The sequence below is a fragment of the Schistocerca americana genome, chromosome 3 (genome assembly GCF_021461395.2).
Source record: "Schistocerca americana isolate TAMUIC-IGC-003095 chromosome 3, iqSchAmer2.1, whole genome shotgun sequence".
Classification (NCBI taxonomy): Eukaryota; Metazoa; Arthropoda; class Insecta; order Orthoptera; family Acrididae; genus Schistocerca; species Schistocerca americana.
Window position 1 is genome coordinate 69,724,689 of NC_060121.1, and position 14,774 is coordinate 69,739,462.

Below are 14,774 nucleotides of genomic sequence, written 5' to 3' on the forward strand. Positions count from 1 at the left end.
CAGACATTGATTGTGGATGTTGTATCACGGACACAGTCCCTTTGAATGTTCAAATATGTCACTAAACCTGCCCAAAGACGTAAACAACCATGCATGAGCAGCACCTGTTAGAGGGAGGGGGTCTGACAGCCGATCAGTTCCAGTCATTCCACCAGGAATGGCTTGTGTTGTCTGTAGTTCAAGCATGCCTAGATGGTCAATACCATGAGTTGATCATGTCCGCATTGTTACTTTGTGCGAGGAAGGGCTCTCAACAAGGGAAGTGTCCAGGCATCTCGGAGTGGACCAAAGTGATATTGTTCAAACATAGAGAAAATACGGAGAGACAGGAACTGTCAATGACATGCCTCGCTCAGTCCGCCCAAGGGTTTCTGCTGCAGTGGATGACTGCTACTAATGGATTATGGCTCACAGGAACCCTGACAGCAATGTCACCAGGTTGAATAATGCTTTTCGTGCAGCCACAGGACATAGTGTTATGACTCAAACTGTGCACAACAGGCTGCATGATATGCAACTCCACTCCTGGTGTCCATGATGAGGTCTACCTTTGCAACCACAACATCATGCAGTGCCTTACAGATGGGTGCAACAACATTCTGAACGGACCACTCAGGATTGGCATCACATTCTCTTCACCAATGAGTGTCGTATATGCCTTCAACCACGCAATCGTTGGAGACATGTTTGGAGGCAACCCGGTGAGGCTGAACATCTTAGACACACTGTCCAGCGAGTGCAGTTTAATTATGTAGGGCCAATGTACACTGATGGTGGTCATGGAAGGTACCATAATGGCTGTATTATATGTGAATGCCATTCTCCGACCAATAGTGCAACCAAATTGGCAGCATATTGGTGAGGCATTCGTCTTCACGGATGAGAATTCACGCCCCCATGAATGACTTCCTTCAGGGTAATGACATTGCTCGACTAGAGGGGCCAGTATGTTCTCCAGACATGAACCCATCAAACTTGCCTGGGATAGATTGAAAAGGGCTGTTTATGGTTGATGTGACCCACCAACCACTCTCAGGGGATCTGTGCCAAATCGCCGTTGAGGACTGGGACAATCTGAACCAACAGTGCCCTGATGAACTTGTTGGTAGTATGCGATGACAAATACAGCCATGCATCAATGCAAGAGGATGTGCTATTGGGTATTAGAGGTACCAGTGTGTACAGAAATCTGGACCACTACCACTGAAGGTATTGCTGTATATTGGTTCAACATACAATGTGGATTTCATGACCAATAAAAAGGGTGGAAATGATGTTTATGTTGATTTCTATTCCAACTTTCTGTACAGGTTCCAGAACTCTAGGGACCGAGGTTATGCAAAACTTTTTTTGATGTTTGCATTAGAATAAAAGTTGAAACTACTTAGAAAATTAAGGAATTGAACTTTAATTGGACTGTCTACCAACATATTGACAATTACTGTCTTTTTCTCATCACATAAGATGCTCAGTAGTGTCTCAATCTTATTTATAAAAATGTCTAGGTCACAGTTCATGTTTCTAGAACACTTTGACAGCTGCTACCCATTCTATACCAAGAAGTCCCTTCCATACAGCCTAGCCATCCATGGCTGTTGCATCAGTAGTGATGAACAGTTCCTCTCAAAATACGCTGAGGGTCTCACTGAGGCCTTCACAGACTGTAATTACCTTCCCAGCTTTGTACAACAACAGATCCCTCGTGCCTTATCTCTCCAGTCACCCACCACCTCACCAAGTCGCAGTGTCTAGCCACAGAGCAGCATTCCCCTCATGACTTTGTAGCACAATCAGGACTGGAGCCACTATATCATGTTCCCCAACAGAGTTTCAACTATATATCATTGTGCCCGGAAATGAGGAATGTTTTAATCACTATCCTTTACACCCCTTCCACAGTAGTATTCCACTGCCCACTGAACCTACACAATATCATTGCCCATCCCTACACAACCTCTGCTTGCTGCCCTTTACCTCGCGGCACATACCCCTGAATAGACACAGATGCAAGACTTGTCCCATACATCCTCTCTCCACTGCCTGCTCCAGACTAGTCACAAACATCATCCGTCCCATCAAAGACAATGCTACCAATGAAACCAGTGATGTGATCTATGAGCTAAGCTGCAACCACTGAGCTGTATTTTATATGGACACGACAAATGACAAGCTGTGTGTTCACACAAATGACAACCAAAAAACTGTGATGAAGAAACAGTTGGACCAGTCAGTTTCTGAGCATGCTGCCCAGCATGACATTCTTCATTTCTATGACTGCTTCACAGTCTGTGCCATCTGGATCCTTACCACCAACACCAACTTTCCTGAACTGTACTGGTGGCAACTCTCTCTACAGTATAGTCTATGTTTAAGTGACCCTCCTGGCCTCATCCCAGATCAGTCACTGTCTTCCACCAACCTACCTCATTCCAGCACTCAATTCCACTAATGCACCCACAGTTCTTATACTTTTCTTATACTTATCTCCTTTTCTGATGGCCCTATCTCTCGTATCGAACTAGCTGCCCTGTTCTCTCCCCACCTTGTCCCTTTATCCACCCTACCCTGCTATCCCTTTGTGCCCCAGCCTCCTTACCCCCCCCCCCCCCCCCCACCACCACCACCACCTCCACCACCACCAGTTTGATTCCCCCGTAATGTGCTGCTGCTTGCAGTCTGGTCTTGGGTGCCTGAGACTGTGTGTTTTTGTGTTTTTCTTTGCTCTGATAAAGATTTGTTATGATCATTAATATGCAGCCAATCTGCAAGGTACCAATATTAGCTATTAAAGAATGGGATTATCATTGTCTACCTTCAAAGAATAGCTCCACAGTTTGGGGCACTTCCTTGATGTAGCTTCTGGCTTTGAAGCATTTAAAACAATGTGAATCTCCATATTATTTCTGTTACCTCTCTCTGTACATAATGTTAATATTCAAGAACATGTGTATAAGATTATTCAAATTTTCTTTCGCCTGTGATCAAATTCAACAGATTTCCTAAAATTAACTTCTTTCCAGTTTTAATATATATATTGAGCAATAATGGCTGTTTAGTAGTACTGCAATTCACTAAAACAAAACATTAGTTGTCAGCAACACTATCCTACAAGGATTTTTATGCATGATCTTTCAAATGGCCCTGAAGAGAAGTTCCCTCTGTCATATTTGTAATCCTCAACTATTTCATGTTGCAGGTTCAGAACCCACTGAACTATTGAGATATCATCATCAAGATCCAGTGTAGGTCTTAAGTGCTAAGTCAAATGTTTCTCGCAATATAGCTCCCATGTTATCTTCATCTCTCTCTTCTTCCATTTCTATAATGTTGCCCTCAATTATATCTTCCTGGTATAGACCCCCTATACAGTGATAAGCCAAAACATTACGACCACTGCCCACTGCGATGCTGGATGTCACCTAATGACATTACAGGCACACGACACACTAACAAAGGTATGCAAGTGGGGAGCAGACGCATATGGTGGATCACCCTAGTGAAGATACAGGTTGAAAATGGGGAAATTCATTGAGATAAATGACTTTCACAGGGGGCAGTATTCACGTGTATCACTTTAGATGGGCTGCTACTTCCAAGTTAATTATTAATTTTGGTATTTGAATTTTCTGTACATTGATGATACTATAAGAGTAGTTTAAACAGTGACTTTATCATTCAGTACATGCCTTGAGATTACCATGTGACATGTCTCATTACAGCATTGGTTGTCCTGCACAGAGTGTGATCTGGCCACTACTTGGGCAGTGGTGGACTCCCTGCAGCAGGAGGCTATGCAAATCAGAGCTGAGCACCCAAGGAAAGAGAGCGGATCTGAGAGAGGACTGACCAGATTAAACTCGTGTTGGAGCAGAGAACACAGATGGTAAGAATCTGTAGCAATCTCTGTTGTGCACTATGTATAGTTTCATTCAACTTTAGTTCCACAAGAGTTATCAGTCCACCTGTATCTCTGCACAGATAACCCAAAACGTAATTATCTCTGTTCAGGATGAGACTGAATGTTGCCTGGTGGTGTTTCTTGCATTTAATACGGTGAGGGAAGTGTATCAGGAGGGCAGAAATGAATGGGGAATCATTCTGGTGGTGGCGGGGATCGTAAATGAGGATATTGTCTGGGGAAAATGGCTTTGAAAGGGAGCAGTTTATTATAGCTAATTCTCAGAAACAGTAAAGGTAGTGTGCTGTAAGTGTGCTGCTGCTGTTGTGAGTGTCTGTGGAATGTCGTCGAGGTGAGACATCGAATAGGAGGCAAAGTGTTGCATATCCTTGCATTTTCATAAAATATGGAGGTCAGATACTTACCCACTGTGTAGAAAAGAAGAGGTGGCAGCCTGTAGCAGATATGGTGACAGAGTATAGCATTGGCACAAAGACAAGTTTTTAAGAGCACTCAATTTGGTGTACATTGTCAAGAACAGCAATTTGTAGCAGACCAAATATAAAAGCTCCTGTGTCAACCCGATGACATTTGGATTATGGTAAACAGTGGGTACAAGATCATAGAGATGGGAACGTGATTTGAGGTAAACTTGTTGCCCAATCAGACAACACATGTTACCCTGGAACAGTAAACGTATGCAGGTGTGTCGTCATATGGGTGAGATGGTGCTCAAAAAATTAGGAATGTTTGTCAGCAGGATTTTTGTCTGTGTTAAGATGCCAGACTTGTGCTGCAGTGCCAAATTGTGGAGCGAGATACTGAACTGACACTGCTGTCAATGCTAATAAATTTGGCCGATGTAGAACTGATGGAACGCATCTATAGTACTTTTGCAGATCATCTCTGCACCCATGAAAGAGGGACACTTAATTTATGACATTCTGGGACCTGTATATATACATCAGATGAACCATTCATATAGAAACATACAGAACACTCGACAAATTCAGACCGTGCACAAACCCTGCAGATGTGATATGGGGCTACAGATGTGATATGGGGCTGCAGATGTGATATGGGGCTACAGATGTGATATGGGGCTGCAGATGTGATATGGGGCTGCAGATGTGATATGGGGCTGCAGATGTGATATGGGGCTGCAGATGTGATACGGGGCTGCAGATGTGATACGGGGCTGCAGATGTGATACGGGGCTGCAGATGTGATACGGGGCTGCAGATGTGATACGGGGCTGCAGATGTGATACGGGGCTGCAGATGTGATACGGGGCTGCAGATGTGATACGGGGCTGCAGATGTGATACGGGGCTGCAGATGTGATACGGGGCTGCAGATGTGATACGGGGCTGCAGATGTTATATGGGGCTGCAGATGTTATATGGGGCTGCAGATGTTATTAAGATGGGCGTCATAATGTCTTGCCATGAGTATGGCTTTTTAGTAATTATGCCAACAAAGAGTCCCTGGTGGGTGAGAAGCTTATTGCAGCTTCTTTCAGAAATACTGCACCCAGGGTTCCGACAAGTACGACATTGTAGCAACTGTCCCATCAAAGAGCCACTAGTGGGAGAGAAGCTTTCTCCAGCTTCTTTCACAAAAATTACACGTTGGCTTATGGATATTATATGATGACTGTGGCTTTGAAATCACTGTAACTACCAAGATGAGTGGGAGAGAAGCTTACTGCAGTTCATTTCGGAAATACTTCAAATAGCGTTATTGATCAAATGCAACAAGGACAGATTTGTTGTATATATTCCAAAAGAGAATGTAGTGTGAAAGAAATGATCTGCATTTTCTTTAGAAATTTTTTACATACGGTTAATTATCAAATGTGATGATCATGGCTTTGTTGACACTGTACCTACTGAGAGGACTGTGAGAGAAGCTTTCTGCAGCTTCTTTCAGAAATATTTCACATATGGTTATGCAGCAAAAGCAATGATTGGCATTGTAGTAAATACACAAAAAGAGAGCAGTGTGAGAGGAGCTTTCTGCAGCTTCTTTCTGGAACATTTCACATAGTTTTCTGCAGCTTCTTTCTAGAATACTTCACATAGGGTTATTTATCAAATGTGATAATTGTGGTTTTGTTGCCACAATACCTACCAATGGCAGTGTGACAGAAGCTTCCTGCAGCTTTTTTGAGAAATAGTTCTCATAGCGTTATGGAGCAATTGCGATGATCATTGCTTTGTAGTCACTACACATACAGAGAACAGTGTGATGGAAGCTTTCTGCAGCTTCTTTCTGGAATATTTCACATAGGGTTGTTTATCAAATGTGATCATCATGGCTTTGTTGCCACCGTACCTACAGAGAGCAGTGTGACAGAAGCTTCCTGCAGCTTCTTTCAGAAATATTTCACATAGGGGTATGGAGCAAATTCGATGATCATGGCATTTTAGTATCTACACAAACACAGAACTGTGTGATGGAAGCTTTCTGCAGCTTATTTTTGGAATATTTCACGTAGGGTTGTTTGTCAAATTTGATAATTTTGGCCTAGTTGCCACCGTACCTACTGAGAGAAGTCTGAGAGAAGCTTTCTGCAACTTCTATCTGGAAAATTTCACATCGGGTTGTTAGTCAAATGTGATATTCAGAGCTTTGTTGCCACTGTACCTTCAGAGAGCTGTGTGAGAGAAGCTTCCTGCAGCTTCTTTCTGGAATATTTCACATAGGGTTTCTTAACAAATGTGATAATCATGGCTTTGTTGCCACCGCACCTTCAGAGAGCAGTGTGACACAAGATTCCTGCAGCTTCTTTCAGAAGTACTTCACATAGTGTTATGGAGTAAATGCGATGATCGTGGCTTTGTAGTACCTTCACATACAGGGTGCATTGTGAGAGAAGCTTTCTGGAGCTTCTTTCTGGAATATTTCACATATGGTTATTTATCAAATGTGATAATCTTGGCTTTGTTGTCACCGTATCTACCAAGAGCAGTGTGAGAGAATATTTCTGCAGCTTCATTGAGAAATATTTCACATAGGGTTATGGAGCAAAGGCGATGATCGTGTCTTTGTAGTAACAACAGAAACATGGAGCGGTGTGAGAGAAGCTTTCTGCAGCCTCTTTCAGAAATATTTCACGTAGGATTCTAAAGCAAATGCGATGATCGTGACTTTTTAGTACCTACACAAACAGAGATTAGTGCGAGAGAAGCTTTCTCCAGCTTCTTTCTGGAATCATTTGCATAGGGCTACTTATCAAATGTGATAACCAAACCACTCATTTTTAGGTCGTATAAAAGTGTTTTTTAGCCACCTAATGTAGGCTCCTTCAGTAGTTCATTTAGGCTATATAAAACCTGAATTAGGCTCTAATAAAAATCATGCAGAAAACATAAAAGTAAATTAAAATACACAGTTTTGACAGTATGAACATCTTATTAGTCATCAAAACAAGGAGAATGAATATTTACACAGTTACAGAGCACATTAATGTTGAACATAACTCCTAATATTTTTGAGTTCCTGCAAGGTAAAGATCTCTGTAAAAAAGATGTGGCAATGGTTTAATTAATACATTCGTAGTTTCACATATTCTGACCATAGTTGGCTTCACAATGAATAACCAAAATCTTTTCTAGGTTTCCTAGTGAAAAACTCTGGAACTTGTCAGTCAGAATCAGTTTATACACTGAAAAAGAACGTTCTACATCAACAGATGTGACAGGGATGTACTTCATTTTCAGCACATGTTGGACAGGAATGCTGCAGTCAGGAGTGCTGGATTTTCCACTAAGTATGTTGGCAGCTGCACACAACTCCTTCAGGCCAGTGTTCTTCTGCAAAACCGTTTGCATTTTTGCCCATACTTTTTCTCCTACTTCTACTGGTGCTACATCAATTTTCATTTTGACTTCTTCAAGCAAAGACATATTGATGTAGATAGGTCTCCACGAGCGTTCTAATTGTGAAATCATTCTTGCCATGAATGTGTAGTGGGCCCCAATGTAAGATAAGTCCCGTTTTAAAGAAGAATCTTTGAGTAACTCCATTGCTACAGTTACGGATGCAGCATCCTCTGGTATATTTTCAACCATCTTCTGGACAGCTGAGAGATGCATACTATAGTATTCTGCTGCTATCAGCCAGTGACAACAGGCTTTGACAGCAATGGGACATCTGGAAGCTGTTCTTTGAATGCCTGTATCCTTGTTGGTGCCTTAACAAAAATTTTCTTCCCCATAGATATTACTTTATTTACTTAAGGAAATTGTAGCCTTACTTGATCTGCTTTGCGGTTGATCCCATGCACTATACAAGTTACGTAAAGCATCATTGGGTAGAATATTTTTCATAGTTGAAACATTGCTATCATATATGCAGCAGCATCAGTGACGGCCAGAAGGACCTTATTCTCATCCACTCCATTTGGGTATAGCACCTTAAGCCCATTTTTCACAAACTGTGCTATTGTTTGTTGGTTAGTTTTTGCAAGCTGTTTTGAGTAAATAAAATGAGCTGTGGATGGAGCATCTGGATATAGCTTCCCAATAATCAGATTTGCAATTTAACAGCCAAGACTGTCAGTAGTTTCATCCACAGAAATCCATATACAAGATTCTCCAACATCATCTCGGATTCTGTGCAATGCAGCATTGTAAGCTGAATCCACACAATTCTTACATAAAGTTGACTCTGCAGGAATACATCGATGGCAGTATTTCACATGAAAACCTCTGAAAATAGGGTTTTCTAGTTTCTGAAAGGGATGTTTGCTGCCACAAGTGCATGACACAAATCACTGCAGAACTTGTATCTCTCGCAGAATTCACCAGATTTATTGTTTAAAAGAGTTTGCTTCAATTTTGACTTTCGATCAACATTAGGTTTTGCAAGCTGTTTTGAGTAAATAAAATGAGCTGTCGATGGAGCATGCTGAGTTAAGTAAGATTTCTTAACATTTGAAACCTAATATGAGAGAAAAGGGAAATGCAGTTTAGAATTACATATAAAGAGTATTTCATATTACTAAAGGATAGCGATAAAAAATAATCTGAAGTGACAGGAAAATAAGAAGTCTAAAAAAAATATCAACTAACCTCCTTGTTGTATGCTTGGCAGAAAATAGTTTTCCTATCTGTTGTATAATGCGGAAAATCTGGCAGTCACTGCCTTATATGAGTAGACATTGAACTAGCTGTTTTTGGAATGGCGTAGTATTCTCACACAGAAACTAGAATTTATTTTGCACTTAGAACATCAGTAACGCTTAAAACGTCAGTCGATGTACAATGTACTGATTTGTTTTCGCTGCATGGGAGCAGAAGTACTGTACCTGTTGCTGAACATATAGCACCTGAAAGATGGCTGCCCCTTCTGGACGAGCAAATGGAATCTACTGGTGCTTCAGATGAAAACATCTCACTACTGGCAAATTAATTTTCAAACCGGAAAATTCACGTATAAAACCTTTCACTAAACAGAGTAGTTTGATAGGACTACCTGTATACAGCAGCGAGAAAATGCGCGAATGACAGTAATTTAGCTATAGAGGGTGTCTACGATTAACATTGTGATTTTTTAATCAGTGCTCAACTTAAGGCCTATGAAACAGTTTCTTTGTGAAAATACACAGCTGACCAGAATTCTACGAACGAAATATTTTCAAATATAACATTTAGTACTCCTATGTTAAATTCTAATGTGTAACTCAAATCTTTTACCGGTACCCATTCACTCACCTACGTTAAGCACTGTCACACTCGGCGCGTACTTGGATGGATGACCATTCAACTGTGCCGAGTGCTATTGGTAGTAAGGCAAGCAAAGGAATTGTAAACAGTATCTAAAGACCTTCACATTTGACGAGACATAAAGCCCTAAGTTTACTTTCTTTTTCCAATCTTTGAAAACACAAGAACTGTCAGGTTAACGAAATAGGTAATTTTTAGGATTTTGATGCCAAAATAGGCAAAATTGGGCGTAAACATCGAAATACACAATTTTAGGTCCTATAGAACTAAGGGTATTCAGATCAGTTAGTCATGAAATGCATAACTACCAACTTATATGCAAATTGGAGCTTACGAAAAAAAATATAGGTTCTAACCTCAAGATCCATCAACATATTTTTTACATATGAATAATAAAACAGCTATAAACATTATTTGGTATTAACAGGGATAGCAATATAAAAAAATTAAAAAAGACCGAAGTGTTAGGCAAATACAAAGCATGAGCGCATATCAACTAGCCAACGTGCTGCACGCTGGGCAGAAAATATTTTTTTCCATCTGTCGTATAGTATGGAAAAACTTGGAGCAACCGTCTTATATGGTGAAATAGGCATTTTTGAGGATATTACAGCTGATAGGAAATATAGACACTAACGTCGAAATAGGCGTTCTTAGGTTCTATAGAATTAACACTACTAAGTGTATATAGTCATGAAACGCATAAGTACAAATTTTTATGCAAACAGGAAAAAAGTAGGTTGGTCTAGTGATAACCACAGCTTTGTTGCAACTATACATATAGATAGCAGTGTGGGAGAAGCTTTCTGCAGCTTCATTCATGAATATTTCACATAGGGCTATTTATCAAATCATGGATTTGTTGAAACCGTACTTTCAGAGAGCAGTGTGACAGAAGCGTCCTGCAGCTCCTTTTTTAAATAGTTCATAATGGGTTATGGGGCAAATGCGATGATCGTGGCATTGAAGTAACTACATGAACAGCGAGCAGCGTGAGAGAAACTTCCTGCACCTTCTTTCTGGAATATTTCACAGAGGGTTATTTATCAAATGTGATAAACATGGCTTTGTTGCCATTGTACCTTCAGAGAGCAGTGTGACAGTAGCATTCTGCAGCTTATATCTGAAATAGTTCTTTGAGGGTTATGGAGCAAATGTGATGAATGTGGCTTTGTACTAACTACAGAAACAGCAAGAAGCATCAGAAAGGCTTTCTGCAGCTCCTTTCATGAATATTTCACATAGGGTTATCTATCAAATGTGATAATCACGGCTTTCTTGCCACTGTACCTTCAGAGAGCAGTGTGACAGAAGCATCATGCAGCTTCTTTCTGAAATTGTTCTTAGAGGGTTATGAAACAAATGCGATGATCCTGGCCTTGTATTAACTACACAAACAGTAAGCAGTGTGAGAGAAGCATTCTGCAGCTTCTTTTTTGGAATATTTCACTTACGGTTATTTATCAAATGTGATAATCATGGCTTTGTTGTGACTAAACCTTCAGAGAGCTGTGAGACAGAAGCAGCCTGCAGCTACTTCTTGAAATAGTTATGGAGCAAATGCGATGACCGTGGCTTTGTAGTAACTACACAAACAGCGAGCACCCTGAGAGAATCTTTCTGCAGCTTCTTTTTGTAATGTTTCAGATAGGGCATGTAACATTTATGATAATCAAGTCTTTTTCGCAACCGTATCTTCAAAGAGCAGTGTGACAGAAGCACTCTGCAGCTTCTTTCAGAAATAGTTCGTACATTGTTATATAGGAAATGCAATGATAGTGACTTTGTTGTAACTACACAAACAGCGAGCATCCTGAAAGAAGCTTTCTGCAGCTTCTTTTTGGAATACTCCGCATATAGTAATCATCATTTATGATAATCATGTCTTTGTTGCAACTGTACCTTCAAAGAGCAGTGTGACAGAAGCACTCTGCAACTTCTTTCGAAAATATTTCTTACATTGCTACATAGGAAATGCAATGATCGTGACTTTGTAGTAACTACACAAACAGCGAGCACCCTGAAAGATGTTTTCTGCAGCTTCTTTTTGGAATGTTTCAGACAGGGTATGTATCATTTATGATAATCATGTCTTTGTTGCAACCATATCTCCAAAGAGCAGTGTGACAGAAGCACTCTGCAGCTTCTTTCAGAAATAGTTCTTACATTGTTGTATAGGAAATTCGATGATCGTGCCTTTGAAGTAACTACACAAACTGTGAGCACACTAAAAGAAGCTCCCTGCAGCTACTTTTTGGAATGTTTCAGATAGGGTATGTGCCATTTATGATAATCATATCATTGTTTCAACCGTATCTTAAAAGAACAGTGTGACAGAAGCACTCTGCAGCTTCTTTATGAATTTGTTCTTACATGGTTTTATAGGAAATGTGATGATCTTGACTTTGTAGTAACTGCTCAAACTGCAAGCACCCTGAAAGAAGCTTTCTGCAGCTTCTTTTTGGAATGTTTCGCATATGGTATTTATCATTTATGAGAATCATGTCTTCGTTGCAACCGTATCTTCAAAGAGCAGTGTGACAGAAGTACTTTGCAGCTTCTTTTTGAAATAGTTCTTAGAGGGTTATGGAGCTAATGTGATGTTCGTGGCTTGTAGTAACTACGCAAACAGCGAGCACCATGAGAGAAGCTTTCTGCAGCTTTGTTTTGGAATATTTCACCTATGGTTATTTACCATATGTGATAATCCTGGCGTTGTGGCAACCTACCTTCAGAGAGCAGTGTGACAGAATCACTCTGCAGCTCCTTTCTGAAATACTTCTTACATGGTTATATAGAAAATGCGTTGTTCGTGGCTTGTAGTAACCACACAAACAGCGAGCAGCATGAGAGAAGCTCTCTGCAGCTTTGTTTTGGAATACTTCGCCTATGGTTATTTATCAAATGTGATAATCCTGGCGTTGTTGCACCCTACCTTCAGAGATCAGTGGGACAGAAACACTCTGCAGCTCCTTTCAGAAATAGTTCTTACATGGTTATATAGGAAATGCGATGTTCGTGGCTTGTAGACACTACACAAGCAGCGAGCACTTTAAGAGAAGCTTTCTGCAGCTTCGTTTTGGAATATTTCACCTATGGTTACTTATCAAATGTGATAATCCTGGCGTTGTTGCAACCATACCCTCAGAGAGGAGTGTGACAGAAGCACTCTGCAGCTACTTACTGAAAAATGTCTTACATGGTTACTTAGGATATACGATGATCATGGCTTTGTATGTAACTACAGATATAGCGAGCACATTGAGAAAGCTTTCTGCAGCTTGTTTTTAGAATATTACACTGATGGTTATTTATTAAATGTGATAATCATGTCATTGTTGCAACGTACTTTCAAAGAGCAGTGTGACAGAAGCAATCTTCAGTTTCTTTCTGAAAATCCTCTTATATGGTTATTTAGGAAATGCGATGATCGTGACTTTGTAGTAACTACAAAAACAGCGAGAACCCTGTAAAAAGTTTTCTGCAGCTTCCTTGTGGAATATTTCACATATGGTTATTTATCAAATGTGATAATCATGTCATTGGTGCAACCGTACCTTCAAAGAGCAGTGTGACAGAAGCACCCTGCAGCTTCTTTCTGAAATAGTTCTTACTTGGTTATATAGGAAATGCGATGTTCGTGGCTTGTAGTAACTACACAAAAAGCGGGCACCATGAGAGCAGCTTTCTGCAGCTCCGTTTTGGAATATTTTTCCTATGGTTATTTATCAAATGTGATAATCCTCGCGTTGTTGCAACCTACCTTCAGAGAGCAGTGTGACAGTAGCACTCTGCAGCTTCTTTCTGAAATAGTTCTTACATGGTTATATAGGAAATGCGATGTTTGTGGCTTGTAGTAACTACGCAAACAGCGAGCACCATGAGAGAAGCTTTCTGCAGCTTTGTTTTGGGATATTTCACCTATGTTTATTTACCAATGTGATAATCCTGGCGTTGTTGCACCCTACCATCATAGGGCAGTGTGACAGAAGCACTCTGCAGCTCCTTTCTGAAATAGTTCCTACATGGTTATATAGGAAATGCGATGTTCGTGGCTTGTAGTAACTACACAAACAGCGTGCACTGTGTGAGAAGCTTACTGCAGCTTTGTTTTGGAATTTTTCACCTATGGTTATTTATCAAATGTGATAATCCTGGCGTTGTTGCACCCTACCTTCAGAGAGCAGTGGGACAGAAGAACTCTTCAGCTCCTTTCTGAAATAGTTCTTACATGGTTATATAGAAAATGCGTGGTTCGTGGCTTCTAGAAACTACACAAACAGCGAGCACCGTGAAAGAAGCTATCTGCAGCTTTGTTTTGGAATATTTCACCTATGGTTATTTATCAAATGTGATAATCCTGGCGTTGTTGCACAGTACTTCCAGAGAGCAATGGGACAGAAGGACTCTGCAGCTCCTTTCTGAAATAGTTCTTACATGGTTATATTGGAAATGCGATGTTCATGGCTTGTAGTAACTACGCAAACAGCGAGCACCGTGAGAGAAGCTTTCTGCAGCTTTGTTTTGGAATATTTCACCTATGGATATTTACTAAATGTGATAATCCTGGCGATGTAGCACCCTACCTTCAGAGAGCAGTGTGACAGAAGCACTCTGCAGCTCATTCTGAAATACTTCTTACATGGTCATATTGGAAATGCGTTGTTCGTGGCTTGTAGTAACTACAAACACAGCGAGAACGGTGAGAGAAGTTTTCTGCAGATTTGTTTTGGAATATTTCACCTATCGTTATTTATCAAAAGTTATAATCCTGGCGTTGTTGCACCCTACCTTCAGAGAGCAGTGTGACAGAAGCACTCTGCAGCTCCTTTCTGAAATAGTTCTTACTTGGTTATACAGGAAATGCGATGTTCATGGCTTGTAGAAACTACACAAACAGCGAGCACTGTGAGAGAAACCTTCTGCAGCTTCGTTTTGGAATATTTCACCTATTGTTATTTATCAATTGTGATAATACTGGCGTTGTTGCACCATACGTTTAGAGAGCGGTGTGGCAGAAGCACTCTGCAGCTCCTTTCTTAAGTAGTTCTTACATGGTTATATAGGAAATGCGATGTTCGTGGCTTGTAGTAACTACACAAACAGCGAGCACTGTGAGAGAAGCTTTCTTCAGCTTCGTTTTCG